Source organism: Typopeltis vanoorti, chromosome 24, assembly GCF_054136105.1.
Source record: "Typopeltis vanoorti isolate ZY-2024b chromosome 24, IOZ_Tvanoo_1.0, whole genome shotgun sequence".
NCBI lineage: Eukaryota > Metazoa > Arthropoda > Arachnida > Uropygi > Thelyphonidae > Typopeltis > Typopeltis vanoorti.
In genome coordinates, this window is record NC_143572.1 from 37,933,893 (window position 1) to 37,955,103 (window position 21,211).

A 21,211-nucleotide genomic window follows, 5' to 3' on the forward strand; every position below is an offset into this window, starting at 1 on the left:
GTGTTAATCATATGCAGTGATTGTTGTTTGCTAAGAGTACACAGGATTAATATGAAATTAGCACCACTAAGAGTCAGAGAGAGAGATATCAAGAAGCACATTGTGGAAGGACAGTAACAGGATGGATACAAAGGTGAGGAAGTGATCATGGCAGAGTAGAGTGATGCAGTGCAAAAATTTGGGGATGATAAGAAAATGAATGAAAAATCAGAGTCAGAATCAGGGAAATGGGATCAGAACGAAGAGAGAAGTGTACTATATCAGATTGACTGTGTGGATGAGATTGCTGCAAAGAGTGGAGAGCTGTTATGTAGCATTGATCAAATCAGTATACCCAAGGATAATTGGAATAAGTGAAACTTGGCTAGCTGAGGATGATATGCTGTCAGGACTTGAAATGGTAGGATACAGAGTTTTCCGAAAGGATACGAAGGTGAAGAGAGGAAGGGAATATTGTTAATGAAAGTACAGGAATTGTGTCCTTCAAGAGAAGTTGAAAATAGTAGTAGTATGTGAAGATTTTGAAGCTATTTAGTGTGAAGTTAAGATCAATAGAATAGTATATCTAATAAGAAGTTGTTATAAGCCAGCGAATAGGAGAGCACTGATTGTGAAATGTTTAGACAAATTAGTTGGACAAGTAAAAGGAAGATGATCCTAATTCCATCAATGCAGGATAACTATCTAAAGCAGTATTGATATAAGCAACATGAGTTTTATTGGTGTTAGATTTGGTGATATCTTCACATGAGGTATCAATGCTACCACCTCCTGGGAGAAGTGATCAAGAGGTATTGGTTTGGAAGGTGGTTAAAGAGGAAAAAGATGTTACCAAGAAGGTCTATATGTGGAATTATAAGGTGGATGATTATGAGAAACTACGTAGTCAACTAACATCAATACATTGGGTTGATGTTAGATGTGGAAAAGATGCTGACAGTACATGGGAAATGTTAAGCCAGTGTCTAACACAAGCAGTACATAACTGCATACCAAGAGTTAAGTGAATAAATAGAGTAGGGTTGAGATGAATGAACAGTGAAATCAAGCAAGCAGTATTACAAAAGAATTGTTATGGAGGAAACATAAAACAGTTGTAGCGAACAGATACATGAAGAATATAAAGTGCAGGCCAGAAAAGTGACAAGCATGGTTAAAAAAGAAAAAGTAGAATATGACAGGAGACTGGGCAGTCAGGTCAAAGCTAATCCAAGGGAATTTTTCTGTTACATGGCAAGCAAAAGGAAAAATAATTATGGAATTATTTAATGAACACTTCAGCATATATAGTAGTGAGGTGAATGATTCTGTGCAAAATGTAGAAGAGAGGCAAGAATTAGGAGAATTAAAGGTGAAAGAATTATTACTATTATTATTATGTGACACCTCCAGGGAGTCCAAAGACTCATCGAGAGAGAGAGTGTGCCAACAGCATCGAACGATTGATCCCCTTCCAACTACTAACCGTGCGCAAACTTGCATAACTTTTTGCAAGCCATTAGTAGCAGAGGTTCTACCAATCGACCAACCTTTGCTGGCAGAGGTTGAATCAGAAGAATCAAAAGAATCAGAAGTGTATCAAGTGAAATTTCCTTTCTTGTGTTAGATGTTAATAAGCTTGGTAGCCACGCCCAAGTATAGATACCAGCCAGAAGCATTAGCAAGATCATCTCCACCTATAGGAGTTGCCAAACGGTTGCCAAAACTTTCAACATCTTTCTCTAAATCCAGAGTAATTTAATAAAAAGGTGGCATACTGTTTGACAACTCCTATAGGTGGAGATGACCTTGCTAATGCTTCTGGCTGGTATCTCCACTTGGGCCTGGCTCCCATTGAAGAGACCTCAATAAAAGTTGAAACTAGTCTGGGTAGTGGCCCTTCCCTTAATGCATAACATTATACATATCTGCAAGGAATGTGTTTTGCATTATATGGGAGATACTGAGATAGGAGTGATGTGAGCTTGCTCCACCTTTGCAACGAGTTGCCCAGTGTTGTACCACCTTACCCAGTCCTGAAGATACTTTCAGGTGCAAACATTGGTTGCTCACACTTGGATAAAGGATTAAACTAAATTTATTATAGTCTAACCAAGTGAAAAATAAACTTTCAATGAGCTGTATAATTCCAGAAGAATCCTAGTATGTGAGGACTTTAGCAGAGTTTATTGTAGTTTTTATTGGTATTTTTTTTTATCACTAGAGGGCAAGCTAAGAAAAAAAAAAAGATTAGTTAACAACGTAGATGCAATTTACCTGTATAGAGTGCAACAGCATGTAGCTTGGTTCTTTTATACATGTATCCTTTTGATGATGACCTCAATACAGGGTTCGAAACGTCAAGTTATTATTTTATTATTAATCAGTAAAATAATCTTTTCAACACGTGTGTTTTGTGTCCCTAAATTCATAAATATGAATGCTGATCACCATGTAACCTCAAAAGAAAGATACATACATACATACATAGTTTATTCACAATATGATACAATGTGAAAAGGAAAAAGAGATTTATATTACAAATTAAATATTGCAAATTATGGTCTTCCAAGTCTCTCTATCTTGAGCTAACTGGTAGATGTCAGATGGAGTTTTGCAGTTCAGCCTACTGATGGTTTCACACATGTGTTGCCAAAATTGTTTGCATGGTCTTCCTCTACTGCGTTTGCCATCTTCTGGTTTGTACAGGATGAGGAATTCCCAAAAGGGCGAGACTTCAGGATGTCTGAGTTGATGTCCAAGCCATCTGAGTTGTAGTTTTTTGACTATACTGATAAGTGGTTCTTGCTTAGCCAGATTTAGCACAGCAGAGTTAGTGATGTGGTCCATCCAGGTATATCCAAGGATCAGTCTGAGACATGCAGTTCCAAAGGAGTTAATTAGATCTGTAGTTTTTTTTGGTGCTTATTGTCGAGGTTTGAGAACCATACAAGAAGATGGATCTACTAGTTGCATGGTATAGTCTTAATTTTGTCTTTAATGATACTAATGATGATTTCCAGATGGGACAGAGTTTGTTATGGAAGACCCAAGCCAGTTGTTTACATTTTCTGAAATCATTTGCTGTATTGCTGATGTACAATCCAAGGTATTGAAAGTCTTTGAGTCTATTAGAGGCACAGGCTAATACCTGTGCCTCTAGTAGACTACTTAAATATAGAGGCTAAATTACTTTACATTATACATGTCTGAAAGGGTGTGTGATTTGCCTTATGGGATACAAAGGCAATTAATATGAAGTCATTTAGTTTCATGGGAAGGACTATGAGGATAAATGAAGGAAGGCTATGGAAAGGGCCAGTACCAAGATCAGTTTCAACCTTTATTGATAGTGGTATCCAGGCCCAGAAAAGATACCAAAGTTGAATTAATGCAAAAGTCATATATTTGGGTAGCATGCAAAGCATTACACATATCTGAAAGGGTGTGTTCTTAGCATTATGGGATATAAAGGCAATTAATGTGAAGTCATTTAGCCTCTATATACAAGAAATCTTGTAGTAAATGTATTTTATGCACAAACTATGTTTGTGCATAAAATACATTAAGTTAAATAAAGTTAAATAAAGGATAAATCAAGGATATAATTTCTTGGCAAGTTTAATCTAATTTGTGACCAAGTGGGGAAAAAAATACTTTCCTAGAACTTCCTCCAAGCACAAAAGCACCAGGATAGAAACAAACTGGAATGCAAAATAAATGGACTTCCTGGTATGTGGATTCTATAATACCACTCTCAGAAAGAAAAAAAATATATATTTAACAAACATTTATAAATTGTTACCTCCACAGCACAACTGGAAAAATAACAGTACATGCACCTTTCAACTGGAAAAGACCTCAGTGTTCATTCATGTCATGAAGAGAGGAATCTTTACATGGGCATTTTCAAAAGAAGGTGAGTTAGCTGATCTCATACAGATGTAGCAGGGCTTTTTTGAGCCAAAAAACTCAGGTTTATTATTACTATTATTACTATTATTATGGGCAACTCCAGGGAGTCATTAGACTCATCGAGGGAGGCCCCAAATCATATTCATCACAACTATCTGACATTCATACAGTATCTATCATACCTCGCCTTAAACTCATTCACTGTCACAGCATCCACTACAGACTCAGGGAGCGCATTCCACTCATTCACTACTCTAAAAGTAAAGAACCCAGCTCTAACACCTTTACTAACCACACTTTTGCCCAGTTTCCATGGATGTCCCCTAGTCCTCCCACAACCAGCCCTGTTCTCAAAAATATCTTCTGAATTAATTTTATAGAAACCCTTCAGTAATTTGAATGTCTCAATCATATCTCCCCTCATCCGCCTATCAACCAATTTTTGCAACCCACAAATCCTCAACCTGTTCTCATACGGTTCATTCCACAGACCTGCTATCATCTTGGTCACTCGCCTCTGGATCCTCTCCACCTCCTCCCCATCAAGAAGAAACCTAGGTGACCAAATCTGAGCACAGTAGTCTAGATGGGGTCTTATCAAGGCTCGATAGAGAGGAACAATAACCTGCTTGTCTCTGCTTGTCAACGTATTCTTCAGCAACCGAGTGATTTGATGAGCTATTTTGGTCACTTTTGCAATGTGTCCCCTAAATTTCAATTCCTTATCCACCAACACTCCTAAATCTCGTGCCTCATCAATTTCCTGGAGCAGGGTTCCACCAATGCAGTAAACTGCCGCCAATCTTTTCATCCCAAAATGCATAACCTTACATTTTGCCACATTAAACTGACATCCATTCTCCTTAGCCCAGACCTCCAATCTATCCAAATCATCCTGCAAAATTTTGACGTCATCTGCATTCACTATTGCCCTACCCAACTTCGCATCATCCGCAAACAAATGTACTGTTCCTCTCAGATCATTTCCTATATCATTTATGAACAAATTAAACAGCAGTGGTCCAAGAACAGATCCTTGTGGCACACCACTAGTCACAGGCCGTCTTGTGGACTCTACTCCCGAGTAAACCACTCTCTGATATCTCTCCGTCAACCACCCTCCTATCCATCTCACCAACCCTATGTCCATTCCCATATGCTGCAATTTACTGATTAGAATTCCATGTGGAATCCTGTCAAAGGCCTTGGCAAGGTCCAGTAGAATCACCGTAAACCCATTACCCTTATCCAGTTCAGCCGTCACTGTGTTATAATACGTGAGCAAGTTACTAAGGCATGACCTACCCTTCACAAAACCATGCTGTCCCCGATACAGTATCCCATTTTCTTCTATTCAATCTTGTATTTTCCTCTTGACTATTTTCTCTAAGACCTTGACAATGATTCCTGATATGCTAATCGGTCGGTAATTTACAACAGCAGTCTTGGAACCACCTTTATGCAGTGGAACTATTTTCCCCTCTTTCCACCAGCTCGGGACTAACCCAGACCCGAGACTCAAATTAAACAAAATGGTCAAGGGTACTGACAATTCTTTAGCTGCTTCTCGTACAACACGAGCTGGTATACCATCCAATCCCACAGATGTATTGACATTGAGGTTATGCAATAGACTACTCACCTCCACTTCATTAACCACAATTCCCGTATAATCTACTGGTTTATTCGTTTCTGCAATGTCACCACCTGGATGATATACTTTTGCAAAGTGCTCACTCAGTAACTCAACTATCTCAACTGATTCAGTTACCTCCCTACCATCGGCATTCTTTAAAATAAATCTGCTATGTACATTTTTTCTTTTACTTGCTACATATCTAAAAAACTGTTTAGGATTCTCTTTAGCCTGCATGGCCAATGTTCTTTCGTAATCCTTTTTTGCTTTTCTTACCACACTCGTCACCCTTCTGGGCTGCGCTTTATACCGTTCATGTGCCTGCCGGTCACCCTTCTCCTTAAATTCCCTCCATAGTTGTTTTTTTTTTGCAACTCAAGCTTAATGGTGTTATTCATCCATTTAACCCCTACTTGATTTATTATTCGGACTCTAGGTATACAGTCAGCCATTGCTTCATGCAAGCACTTCTTAACTACCTCCCATGCATTATCAACTTCTAGTCCTTGCAGTTGTACATGCCATGGCACTGAACCAATCAAACTCCTAAGCTTGTCATACTTTCCCGCCCGATAATTCCACATGTACCCTGTCTTAATTGAAAATTCTACACCTTTAGCCACCTCCCAAGTTAAGACCCTATGATCACTCTCACTGATTGGTGGCAATGTGGTCATATTTGTTACAGCCAAATCCTCAGATGTAATTACTAGGTCAAGCACTCTCTGACCCCTAGTAACCTATCAACCTGCATACAGGCAAATCGACTAAGAGAATCCACACGATTTGCAGACAAAATGTACAATTGGTGATGATGGGCAGTAGATGGCATTGTGTTTATAGTAGTAGAGTTGTGTAGTTGGAGAATTAAGTAAGGAAGACAGTGAGTTATAGCAGAGTAACATGCCCTTCCACAAAGAGTCCTTGGACTTCTTCAAGGTGCAACAACAACAACAACAACAACAACAACAACAATAATAATAATAATAATAATAATAATAATAATAATAATAATAATAATAATAATAATAATAAATAATAATTTACACGATAAGACTAATACAGACAAATATGAAGAATATAAAAGAATAGCAAATTAAATGAATGATAAATAAGACTCATAAAGCAAAAATATTGGGAAGGTTACTCTAAACAATTGGAATGTGACTTCTACAGAGTACAGAAACAAGTATGGATAATCATTCAAAATCAAATAAAAGAATTTTATGAATAAATAAGCAATCCATTCATAGAAAGATAACAATAAGAAAAATGTTTTACCAAATTATATGAAGGCAACGAAGAAATAAAAATATCAGAAATACTACAGCCAGAAAACTACAGATGAAATTGAAATAAATAATGATTTAATTAAGTATAGTTTCTGGGAAAATTCCCATGTTACTCCTCTTAATCACTATTAATATAATTATGGCTATTATAGCCTGTTTTTGTTTAGGAGTGTCCCTTGTTTTAATACATTGGCTAACATTACTCAAAAAAGGAGTGTGTATATATATATATATATTTTAGGGCATCATGGGTAAGTATAGAAGGCAATAATGGCAGAATAAAAGAGATGGAAAAATTTTGTACATACCTTGTTTTTGGTTCTATGATGCCTGCCAATTCCAAGATCCTGCTGAAGGTTGTTTATTAACAAGGGGAAGAGGGGGGGGAGACATGGGGTGTGTTTTGATGTGGGAAATAAGTTTGGAAACCCGAGTTACTATTAATAATATATATATAAATATATATAATATTATTTTGTTTAGGGCTGCATTTTTTGTAGGGGGGAGGGGGGGAGGGGGGGAGGAAGGGAAAGAGTATCCTTATGTGGAAACTGGGATAGGGGTTAACAGGGTGTAGATCATTTAGGTTGTCGTCTGACCATCATCAGAACCTTGTTGGAATGAGTGTAGGGCTATGTCAAGGCTGCAAGTTGCATCTGCCAAATTAGGGCATTTGTGGTTGCTACATGGCCGAAGGCATGGCTTAATTTGTAAGTTCCGGATCATCCAGATTGTTCAATATGTGTAGATTTTTCTGTAATTGGTCTTTATTTTCAGCAAAAATAACTTGATCATTAGCATACAAAAGGCTGGTTAATTCTTTATTTCCTATGATTTTGTTTTTCCACTCTTGTGAAATTTTTTCCATATATATATTGAAGAGTATTGGTGATAATCCACTTCCTTGAATGAGACCTCTATTGGTTTTAATTTTTTTGGTTATTTCATCATTAATTTTAATTTTAATATAGCATTCTTCCATCATATTTGCTATTGCTTTGGTGGCTTGAGGTGGAGATTTCAATTCACATAGTATATTAATTAATTTTGATCTGTTAATTTGATTGTATGCCTTCTCATAATCCAGTAAGGCCATATATTTTGACAGGTAAAATTCTATTCTTTTTTCTATAATTTATTTGAGTAATTGTGAATCTATGCAGGATCTTCCTTTCCTAAAGTCGCATTGTTCTCCAATAATTTCCTTGGCCCATGGTGTTAATTTACTTTTAATTATATCTAGGTATATTTTATAGCATATATTTAATAGAGATATTCTTCTGTAGTTTCTGCAATCCTTTCGGTTTCCTTTTGTGAATATGTTTATGACTATTGCTGTCTTCCATTCTTGTGGGATGTTTCCTTCTTCCCATATTCTGTTTAGGAATTTAATTAATCATAATCGAAATGGTTTAGAGTTGTATTTGTACAGTTCTGAATTTATTCCATCTTCTCCTGTAGCTTTTGTATTTTTTAATTTTTCCAATATTTTCTTTAGATCATTAAATTGTATTGGTTCTTCATTTGTTTCTTGACTGATTATTTGTTTTATTTCACTTTGATTATTATTAATTAAATTAAGGGGATATTAGATCCCACATTGTTTTAAAACCGAATAATTGTTGTTTAGAAGCTGGGTGTAGTGATTGACCCATCCTTTTGGTGAGGGACCTTCTAATTGTAGATTATCCTTTATATTTCTTAGTCATTATTTTATGATTTTATAATAAAGTTCTTTAATTGAGGTCCATTTATGTCATGCTCTAATTTGATACAAATTTTTCCCAGTCTTGTCTTCTGATTTTCCTGGTTTCTCTTCTTGTTATTGCTCTGATTCTTTTATACTTTATTTCATTTCCTATGGTTCTGTTGTTTAACCATTTAAGGTATGTTTTTTTCTTCTTTCATATTAAGGATTCTATTTCTGGGTTCAAGGTTCTGAATCCTTTCCTTTTTCTTTGCAGTTTTGTTCCTATGGCTTCATATGCTGCTTATTTTACTATTTGTTTGATGTTTTGACATTCATTTTCTATATCTGTATTTTCATTTACTTTCTTTGTTTGTTTGTAAGTCTTCTTTGATATAGTTCTCTGATACCATCTCGCTGTAACAGTTCTATCTTAAAATGCTCCTGCTTTTGATTTTGTGTTCTTCTGTTGTTTCTATTTCTCTGGTTCAGGATTTTAATAGTACTGCTTAATAAATAATATTCTGAATTCAATATTGCATCCTCTGTATATTTTGCAATTTCTTATCATCTTCTTTAGTTTTACAACCAGTATTATACAATGATGTTTTTATATTTTCTGGGCTTCCCATGTATAATTATGCATATCTTTATGTTTAAAAAAGCTGTTGGTGATTTCAAACTATTATTATTATTGTTACCAGCAAGTCCAAGGATTCCTTAGACTCATCGAGAGAGGTCCTAAACATCATGTCAAGAACTATTCAGCATTCACACAGTATCTATTATACTTTGCTTTGAACTCATTCACAGTCATGGCACCCACAACAGACTCTGGCAGCTTATTCCAGTCATTCACCACTCTTCAAGTAAAAAAACTAGTTCGTTCTAACACCCTTGCTCAGTTTTCAAGGATGGCCCCTATTCTCCCATCGCCAGACCTGTTCTGAAAAATTTCTTCTGAATTAATCTTGTAAAAACCCCTCCGTAATTTGAATGTCTCAATCATATCACCCCTTTTCCGCCTATCAACCAATTTCTGTAACCCACAGATCTTCAACCTGTTCTTGTGAGATTCATTCCATAGACCAACTACCATCTTGGTCACTCTCCTCTGGATCCTCTCTACCACTTCCTCATCAAGAAGAAACCCTGGCACCCAGATCTGGGCACAGTAGTCAAGATGGGGTCTTATCAAGGTTTGGTAAAGAGGAATAATAACTTGCTTGTCTCTGTTCGTCAAAGTATTCTTCGGTAACCAAGTGATCTGATGAGCTGATTTAGCCACTTTTGCTATGTGCCCCCTAAACTTCAACTCCCTATCCACCAACACTTGCAAATCTCTAGCTTCATCAATTTCCTGGAGTACAGTTCCACCAATGTGGTATACTGCTGCTAATCTTTTCACTCCAAAATACATAACCTTACACTTTGCTACATTAAACTGACATCCATTCTCCTTAGCCCAGTCTTCCAATCTATTCAAATCATCCCAAAATTTTGACATCATGTGTATTCACTATTGCACTACCCAACTTTGCATCATCAGTAAATAAATGAACAGTTCCTCTCAGATCCTTTCCTATATCATTATTGAACAAATTAAATAGCAGTGGTCCAAGAACATAGCCCTGCGGCATACCACTAGTCGCAGGCCTTCCTTTGTACTCTACTCCCGAACTATTCTATGATATCTCTCCATCAACCACCCTCCTATCCTTCTCATCAACCCTATATTGATCCTCATGTGCTGCAGTTTACTTATTAGAATTCCATGTGGTATCCTGTCAAAGGCCTTAGCAAAGTCCAGCAGTATCACTGTAAACCCATTACCCTTATCCAGTTCAGCCATCACTTATTATAGGTCCCAAATTCCCTGAGATTTCTTCCATTATTATTTATGGTGTTTTCTCCTTGATTATCTATTAAATCTTGTGTTCTTAATTACATTTTGGAGGTTTTTATAGATTTATTCTGTTTGAGTTTTTTTCCCTTCTTCAGGTGCATATATTCCTATAATTATAATAAATTTCTTATTTAATTTAAGTCTAGCCGTTATTATACTTTCAGAGATCCAGTGTATATGATTCAATTTTGTGTTTCCATTTATTATTGATCATGATAGCTATACCTGCAGCTGCTCATTTTTCATTGGGTACTCCACTGTATATTAAAATGTAGTCATGAAGTTCAGTAGAGTCTTTTGATTATTTCTTTGTTTCTGAAATTACTGCTATTCTATTTTCATTTCTGTTAGGGCTTTTTGTATTTCTTCAATCATGCGATTGATGCCTCTTATGTTTACTGTTCTGATCCATATCCAGTTCAATTTTCATATCAGATTTAATACCACTTTCCTTCATAATGTGATCCATATAGATTATTATTATTATTATTATTATTATTATTATTATTATTATTATTATTATTACGGATATCTCCATGGAGTCAGTAGGCTCATCGTGGGAGACCCAAACTATCAAAACAATATCTATCATATCTCTTATTGAATTCATTTACAGACGAAGAACTCACAACTGAGACAGGAAATGCATTTCACTCATTCACCACCCTCCAGGCAAAAAAACCTTGTTCTCACACCCTTGTTAACCACACTTTTCCTTAATTTACAGGGATGACCTCTTGTTCTTCCATCACTATCACACAGATGAAGCATTTTCCCTGCATCAATCTTATAAAAATCTTTTAGTAATTTAAATGTTTCTATTATATTCCCTCTCCTCTGCCTATCAACCAACCTCTGCAATCCACAAGCTCTCAATCTATCAATGTAGGGAGCATTTTTTACATCAGTCACCAACTTAGTCACTCTCCTCTAAACCCACTCCACAACCTCCTCATCTCAAAGGAATCCAGGTGACCAGACCTGAACACAGTAATTCAAATGTGAAAGTATCAATGCTTTATAAAGGGGAATAATAACCTCTTTATCTCTGGATGTTAGCATGTTCCTCAATAGCCAAATAATCCAATGTGCAATCTTGGACACCTTAGCAATGTGTTCCCTGAACTTCATCTCCCTATCCACCAACACCCCTAAGTCCCTAGCCTCATCAATCTCTTGGAGTACCGTTCCATCAATGTAGTACACAGCTGGTAATCTTTTAATCCCAAAATGTATAACTTTACACTTTTCCACATTGAAATGACATCCATTACCTTTTGCCCATTTTGCCAGCTTATTTAAATCATCCTGCAAACTCTGAACATCAGCTTGATTTTTTATTGTGCTACCCAACTTTGCATCATCAGCAAACAACTGAATATCTCCCTTTAAGCCATTTCCTATATCATATGTACAAATTAAACAACAAAGGTTTACAAAAATTGCAGATTCCCTTTAGTTCTTGTACCAGCTTTAGAACTGATATACATGTCACTAATTTCAGTAGTCCCATGCCGATTTGTATCCACTCTATTCTGCAATTTATTCCATGAATAAGGATCAACAAATATACAATCACTGCTTAAGTTTATCCCTCTTACACTTAACCATTTCAATTTTAGTTTCTCTGCCCAATTACTTCAAATTATTCAGAAAACAGTAACTTCTTCAATTGCTTATGATTCCATGTTCAGATGTGACCCATCTCTTGCATACAGCTATCTTTTTCCTTCAAACACCTTCAGACATCAACAAATTCCAGACCTCTGTTTTTACACATTCTTGCAATCATATCATTCCTTATCATTGATCATCTACTTAACTCATCTGCTTAACTCATAATTGTCAAAACGAGGCAGCACACACACTATTCTCTCATTGACACTTTTCTTCTTCACAATATCTAACAATGTTCTTAAATCTTCTGCTACCTGATTTATACTACCACTCAGGTCATTTGTACCCACATAACTATCATCTTTTCTGCATTATGCCCTCTCTTTATTGCTAAAGCCACTCTCTCTATTGTTCTACCAGTCAAGCACTCCTAAGGCATACCATTCTCCATACCCTTAATCATAGAATCACCATATATTTTACCACACATCACTTCATTCAAGTCCAAACAAGCATCACTCACGGCCTCGTTTTCTATGCTATTCAGCATGACTCAACCAGTTTCATTACTGAATGCTCTTTTACTTACTCCCTCACTCTCACGCATCTCATTTCTTCTAGACCTCTTGTGCTTTCATTCTGTTGACTCCCATACTATTTATTATTTCATCAATCACTAAAGACTCTCCCATACTATTTATTATTTCATCAATCACTAAAGACTCTCCCATACTTAATCCTGTTCTAGTTACTTCAGCTAAAGTAATCTCCATAGTCAGGGGCACACCAGTAATGTGCGGTACCTGTGTGCAAAACTTTAGTTGGCGCCCCTATACCCAGTAGCATGCCAGTAGTGTCTGGCGCCTGTGTGCAAAACTTTAGTTGCCACCCTTCAAATAAAAAAATCACTTTAAAAAAACGTTTTTTTTAAGTATTTCCTCCTCTTTGGCACTTTTACTATCCTGGCACCTGTGTGCATTGCACACGTTGCACATATGGCAGGTGCGCCCCTGTCCATAGTTCTAATTTTTCCATTCAACACATTTAACTCAGTTTTAATTTCCAGAGCCTCCTGAGCACTTCCAATTCCTCATGCAGAAGATGAAGGTCACTTTTCATTTTCAGGAACTCCTGCCGAAGTTCTTCCGCTACAGTCCCGACATCTGCTTCCATTCCTAATTGCTCCAGCCTATCCTGACACTTCTCACATACATCGACATTTTCATTCTTCTCATTTAGCCAAACAGTCCACAAATCCTTCACATTCTTTGGTGCATACATATAGCAGTTTCCACAATGCATCCATTGTGAAAAATCCGACGCAGAGCCAGACTTTCGTATAGAAGTCCTCTGAGCTGCTGGCATACGTCTCTTGTTGGATGGCATCTTTAGATGCTGAAGTAGTGAAACAAACAGCAGCAGAAAACACAATATATACAACACAGTTTCAAACAATAACATAACTGAAGGACACTTGTATCCAACCTAAGCACAACTGGAGCACAATTTGAGACAAAAAGCCACATGCTCCTTCAAGTCTAACTGCTGATTTACAGTTTAAATAGAGACTACATATTGCTTGATATAATGTCCCTTACAGCATATTACTGTAGTGTTTTGAAGAGCCTTCTTGGCACCTTGTCATATGCCTTTTCCAGATAAACAAAACGTAAATACAAATCCTTGTTATATTCCCAAGATTTCTCAACTATTTGTCTTAAAATGGCAACCTCTATTTGGTCTAAACTCAGTTTGTTTTCTCCAAGTTTCTCTTCCACAACCTTTCTCAACCTCTTTTCAAGTATACTTGCATAAATCTTACCAGGAACACTTAGTAGAAAAGTTCCTCTGTAATTCTCACATTAAGTTTTATTCCATTTTTTTATAGATGGGTACTATGAGAGTTCTGCACCAATCATCTGGAATTCAATCCTCTGACCAGGCCTTCTGAATAATGCCATTCAGCCTGTAAAACTTTTATACCTCCACATTTGAGCATTTCTGGCTGAATTTCATCTACTCCAGCCGCCTTTCTTCATTTCAGGTTTTAAATGACTTTTTCTCATATTACATGCTCACAGATTTATCACTTAATAATTCATTTACTTCGAATTCTGTCACATATTTACCATCATGATTCATTAAAGTTATTTTTATATCATTCTTCCTTCTACTTGCCACATAGTCAAAGAACTCTTTGAATTTATTTTGGCCTTTTATACTAATTTCCTCTCATAATATGATTTTGCCTTCCCTACCATGTTGGTCACCTTTCTTATCAGTGCTTGTACAGCTCCTGAGCCTGTTGATTGCCATTCTCTTTATATACAAAAACTTTCTTTTTTCTTTCCTTAATAATGTTGATCATCCACATAACTCTTACATGATTTATCATCATCACCCAGAGTATAATAGTGTAATACTGTTTCCATCAAACATCCTATGACTAATCCTTATGTGCAATCAACATTCTTCCCACGCTGGTCAATTTTTTCTTTATATACCATCTACAACTTTTTTTTGCAACTCCTGCTTAATTATGCTGCTCATCAATCTAACTCCTATCTAATTTATCCTCCTGAATCCAGGTATATAGTCTGAATCCAGGTATATCTTCAAACAAACCTTTAACCATCTCCTTTGAACTGATAACATTTTCCCACTTCAGATTCTTAAGCCATGGTTTTGTTCTAAGCTGACACCTCAGGATTTCATAATATAATTTGTAATTCTACCTGAGATTTCTACCTGCAGTTCTACTTAATGGAGGAATGAGTATAACTTGTTATAAATGCCAGGATTATCAGAAATAAATTAGAAGAAATTGTTGCATTGATTGAGTTTATTTGTCTGAAAATAGTTGGAATAAATGAAACAGTTGGATCAGCAGCATTCCCCCCTCCTCTCTTGCCCTCCCTATCCTCATGATATCTTAATGGGAATAGAAATGGATGGATATGATGTTTTTTCATGAAGATAGGGAGGGCAAGAGAGGAGGGGGGGAATGCTGCTGATGATAGTATGAGAATTATGTCCACATGAGGTTGAGATAGAAGGGAGAAAAAGACAGAGTTTCGAAGGGTATGGTGTAAGGTGGAGATTGATAGAATAAAATATTTGGTTTGATGCTGCTACACACCAGGAAATGTGGCTGGTAAAGACAAAGAAACATATAGGCAACTTGGCTTAGTGAGCAAGCAAAGAGTGATCATCATGAGTGATTTCAGTTATGGCAATGTTGATTGGAAATAAGGAGAATGAATTTCTTGAGTTTTTAAGGGACATAATCTTAATCAGTATTAGATTAAAAGTATTAAATCTGGTTATATCATCAGAGTATGGGATTGTGAATGGAGTGTCTAATATTTCCCCACTTGGTGAGAGTGAACATGAAGTGATCACCTGGGTTGTAGCTAGTTATATCAGAAGTTATGTGATGAACGGATATATGAGGAACTACAAGGGCAGTGACTATGAAAAGCTTAGGAGACAACTGGAAAGAGGAGTTGAGTGGAAAGGAGACAGATGCCATTTAGGCATTGATTAAGAGCTATTTAATAGCACAAATGTCTGAGTGTATGCAAAAGGTGAAAGGCTACATAAGGTCATAGTAAAAGGAATGAATGAAGAGATTAAGCATGAAATCTGGAAGAAGAAGAAGGCATTGTGAATTATTACCATCACTCACAAATGAATGTTGGAAATATGCAATATGCATGAAGAGAAGCAGGCCAGGAAGGTAACTCAGTTGGTAAAGGCAGCAAAAGATGAGAAGAAATTAGCCAAACAGGCTAAGAAAAATCCACATGAGATTATGTGGACATAAACTCATGTGGAGATTAGCAAGTTCTTTCAGTATACAGCTTGTAGAAGGACAAAATCACTGTGAAAGAATAATGCTAGTTGATTGGTAACCAATGCAGAGAATAGAGTTGAAGTATTCAATGAGCAATTTCTTCGTGTATTTCGTCCTTGTGAAGACAACATCATGAGAAGCTGAAGTGGTGTATAGAGTATGGTGAAGAAGGGATTCATGGTGAATGAGCAGAAGGTATTAACTAAACTTGATGTCAATAAAGCAGTAGGAACTGACAATATATATAACGTATGTCATCAATAATGTTAACAGCATCTTTAGCACACCTGTTTAACATAAGTGTTTTGCAACAGAGCAAGTCCCAAAGGAATGGAAGGTGGAAAAAATTATTGCACTTCACAAGGGCTATTTAATAGTGGGAGAAATAAGACTGAGGTTACAAATTATAGGATAATCTGTGTGCCTAGGGTTGTTATTGAGGTGTTATAAAAATTGGTGAGGACTAGGATTTTCAGAAATTTGTTGATAATAGCAGTAGTCTTTATGATTGTCAGAATGGGTTGGTTATGGGGTGGGGGAGAGCAATCTGCTTATGCATTACAACAAGGTGACAAATTCTGGATAAGGAAAATGCATGTACTTGGATTTTCCAAAAGCCTTTGATAGACTGCCACATGATAAGCTAGTAGCTAAACTGAAACAAATGAGATTAGATAATAGACTAGTGAGTTGGATAGCTGATTGGTTGTCAGATAGGTATCAGTAGGTTGTGTATAGAGGAGTGGTAACCCAAAAGAGGAAGGCTGAGTGCCAATGGGATCTGCTTTGGGACCATTATTGCTTAACTTGTATATTAATGACATTGGAACTGGATAATCTGGAAATGTGCAGCTGTTTGGGAATGATGAAAAGTTGGGAAGAACTATGAGAAGTAGAGCAGATGTTGTTGTCCTGTAGGAGAATCATATGTTGTCTCATCAAAAGGCTTTGATGAGACAACATATGAACTATGTTCATTCACCTGGTGTTCAATGGGATGAAGATGCATAGGAGAGGGTCCAGAAAAGGTTTATGTTTACTACGTCAGCATGAGGTCTATGGAATGTCAGATATGCGGAGAGATTGAGGGAATGCAACTTGCAGGGCCTTGTGAATAGAAGAAGGAGAGAGGATATGATTGAGACATATCAGTTGGTGAGGGGGTTGTTACTAGTTTAATGCAGAGGAGATTTTCATAGAGTAGAGGAAGATATAACAAGAGGCCATCCCTGGAAGCTGTATAATGAGAGTAGAAGCAGGAGGGTGAGAAGCAGGTTCTTTACATGGAGAGTAATTGATGAGTGGAATGCATTGCCTGAGAATGTGGTGACTGTGGAAACTGCAAATGGGTTTAAGGCACATTCGATCATCTTATTGTATGAGAGAGAGAGAGAGAGAGTATGGACCTCCCTTATAAGTCCCTTGACTAGATGGCGATCAGATGTTAATAATAATCTTATTAACAGAAAATTCGTGTCTGGCAATCTCCCAGGTTAAGATCACATGTTCACTTTCCCCAAGCAGATGCTAATTATTTTTACTGGCTGTATAAATTCCATTTTCTCCCCTTTCTACTAACATTTCTACTTCCAGCCTAAGTCCCCCATAACTGATGCCCCATAAGAATTACTCCTGCATTGTTATTCTAATTTTCTAATGCATGCTGTACACATTTGCCCTTCTACTCTTGGACTATATCAGCAACAAACTATATATTTAATCTTATTGGCCTCTATCTCAGACCAGATAGCCTCAAATAAACTTCCCTCAGCATCCCTGTCCTCCCGTTACTTGTACTCTATTTTGGCTTTAATTCTTGTGCTATTCTCAGCAAAAGCCCTTTCTGTCCTCTCTGAGGATACTAATACCCTTTGCATTCTATCATTACATCATCATCTGTAAACCAAGTCTCACTGTTGCCTATAATGCCTTCTTGCCAAGTTGAACTAAACAATGCTAAACACTCTTCCACATTCCAAGTACTTCTGGCATTAGTATATATAAATTGTAAGCACCTCCTTCAAAGTAAAGAACCTGGAGATATACTCAGCATCATGTCATGTTTCTTGAATGGCTGAAAATCAGAGTATTTGGAAAAAACAATGTGAGGAAGATGAGAGATAGACGAATTGAAAGAAGTGTGAGAAAAGATTTATTATTCATTAATATTATTATTATTATTATATCAGAGCACTTTGGAGAGTCTACAGACTCATCATGTGAGGGCCCTTTTTAGTCACACTTAAGACTAAATACTTATCATAATAGGGTCACTGAGGGGATTGTTTAATGGTCAAAACCAAATACTTGGGAGGAGACCTCCACATAACCTTTAAGGAATGCAGAGAACTGACTGGAGCTTCTGATCTAATGTCCAATCCTCACCTTCACATGATGCATCCTGTTATTAGGTATTCACTGGGTGCTGAATGAATAGGGATGGGTTGACAGTTTGAGACTTAGCCAATGAAATCATACTTTCTATAGCTTAAACCACACATATATATGATGACACAACATGATTGGATTTCATGCTAGCTGGGGAATCGCCTGGTTAAACAAGGTCCCAGCAATGTTCATGAGAGAAGGAACCATGGTGAGTAGTGAAAAGTCAACTACTAGAACAAACTCCAACTCAGCATCTATAAGAAGAAGAAAAAAATCCAATGTTAGAAAAATTGAAGATAGGACCAATCAATATAAGGAGTATTAAGGGAAATGTGGAACTTGCAGAAGAACTAGAAAAATACCATGTGGACATAATTGCCATAACTGAGACAAAGAAGACAAAAACAGGTGAGATCTTACTAAATAATACGAATTGGCTGTTATATTTGGGCAATGATGATTGAGGAAAGGAAGGCATAGTGATAGAATTCAACACATGAAGGTAAATTTCTTGATTGGAAGGCAGTTTCAAGTAGACTTATGTGAGCAAATTTCAAAATGAAGAAATAGACAATGAAACTTATTTTGTGTCTATGGTTCCAGGTAAGATTAATTCAAGCATACTGGAAAAGAGGTTGAGAAAATTTGTAGAAGAGAAGCTTGGAGAAGAACAAGCTGAGTTTGGGCCAAATAGAGGTTGTAAAGATCATATTTTCACTTTACCACAAACAGTTGGGAAATCATGGTGACATGACAAGGATGATAGTTCTCCTGCATAAAGGTGGGTCAAAAACAGAGGTTGAAAACTACAGACCTGTTACTATCTTGGGAGTGGTGGTGGTTAAGGTTTTGGAACAACTGGTTAAAGCCAGAATTCAAGACTGGAAGGAAAATAATCTGATACTTTTTAGAGGTCAGCATGGCTTTGTTAAGAGGAGGCTGTGTCTCAGCAATTTACTTTGTTTCTAAAGTAAAAGTGACTCTGGAGTTGGATTTTTCCTATACTGTTATATTGTTGGATTTTGCAAAAGAGTTTGAGAGACTACTGCATGAATATATGTTAAGTAAGCTAAAACAAATGGGAATGGATACTGGATTGGGGAGATGGATAAGCAGGTGGTTGTCAGACAGGTATCAGAGAGTAATGTATGATGAGCAGAGGCAAAGATCAAAAAAATGACCTTTCCAAAAGGCTCTGTTCTTTGTCCATGGTTGTTTAATCTGTATATTAATGATACTGGAGACAATTTATAGAGTAATATCAGTTGTTTACAGAATGATGCTAAGTTGAGAAGAGCTATAGTACATAAAGATGATGTATCAATCTTGCAGAATGATTTGAATTGGCGGTCATGGTCAAAGGCTAATTTCTTCTTCTTCTTCTTATTTTTTTTTTTTTTAATGTGGCAAAATGTAAAGTTATTCACTTTGGATTGAAAAAGGTTCAGTTTGTGCATTTTATTGATGGGGTTTAGTTGCTGAAAATTGATGAGGCCAGGAATCTGGGAGTTATGGGTGACAGGGAATTGAAGTTCAGAGGTCATATTACAAAAATTTGAAAAACATTTCATAAGATCACTTGTATGCTCAAAAACATGCTCACTAGTAAGAACAGAAAAGTCATTATTCCTCTTTATAAGACTCTGATTCTTCCTATTGTGCTCAGATTTGATCACCAGTGTTTCTTGGAGATGTAAAGGTGGTTGACAGGATTCAGAGGTGAGTAATCAAGATGAGCCTGTGGAATGTTTCGTATGAGGACAGACTGAAAATTTGTGGGTTACAAAAATTGCAGATAAAAGGAATAGGGGTGACATGATAGAAACATTCAAGCTGCTAAATGTTTTTTTATAGAATGGAGGTAGGGAACCTTTTCAGTATATGGAACGTGGTGACAGAACAAGAGATCACCATTGGAAGCTGAGTAAAGTTTCAGTTAGCAAGAATGTGAGATCTAGATTGCTTTTTCTATAAGGATAGTGAATAAATGGAATGGGCTGCCTTGGGGTGATTGTCAGTTCTTCGTTGGTGAATCAGTTTAAGATAGGCATTGTGTTAATAATAGTTTCTTACTCCCATGGCAAAATTTTGGTTGCCTTGTGGGATGATAGGCACATTGTGAATGATGTTTCTGGATTTTGATTTGATTTTTATGGCACAAAGACATCAAAGGTCATACTGTTCCAGGACACAGGTTATAGCTGTACATATTGTGCCCAGATTTGGTCACCTGGTTTTCAGAAGGATGGAGAGATGAAGAAAATAATTAAGTATACATGAGTATTTGTTTGAGTAACAGCTGCTGTAAAAGTTGTGGGCTACCAGTATTATTAATGGGGGGATTTCTTTTTTTTTTTTTCGCCTAAACTTAATTATGAATTCATTATTATTAGACATTAGGGTAGTAATTGGCAGAAGAGACATGGCGGCGGCTTTGTCATTCCATGACTTTAACTCTGACTTCAGTCGTTTCATTAAGTGTGAGGTGTGCTATATGTATTCTTTCGATTACATAAATGATTTGTGGATGTTTAGGGGGAATGGAAGGAGGGTGCGTGCGAAGTGTGACCTGAATGAGGAATTGATAAATGCTAATATGAAATTGAATGACAGAAAGTGTTAGTAGAGAGATCGCGGGGAAAATGAGTGCATGTTAGAAAGAGAAGGATGGTGTGAAGGACAGGCAAAAAAATGTTAAAAAATCAGTAAAAAAAGAAAACGAGTGATTTGAAAACCATAACGGATGTTAAAAAGGACGAAAGAGAGGTGAGAGTGGTGGAAGGAAACGAAATTGAGAGAACGAATGAAATCGGAAATGGCATGACAAAAGAATCAAAGGTGGAAAAAATCAAAAGAATGAATGATAGTGAAAAGATGGTGAAAGTTGGACTGAAAGTATGGAAACACAGAAGGATGAATGAGAGTGAAAGTGAGA

At 36.7% G+C, this 21,211-nt stretch overlaps 1 protein-coding gene across 1 annotated transcript in view; it reads right to left on the reverse strand.

The window, feature by feature from the left end:
- kl-2 (dynein heavy chain 2, axonemal kl-2) overlaps window positions 1-21,211 on the reverse strand; it is a 1,497,432-nt gene that overhangs the window by 572,901 nt on the left and 903,320 nt on the right. The window lies entirely within an intron of this gene.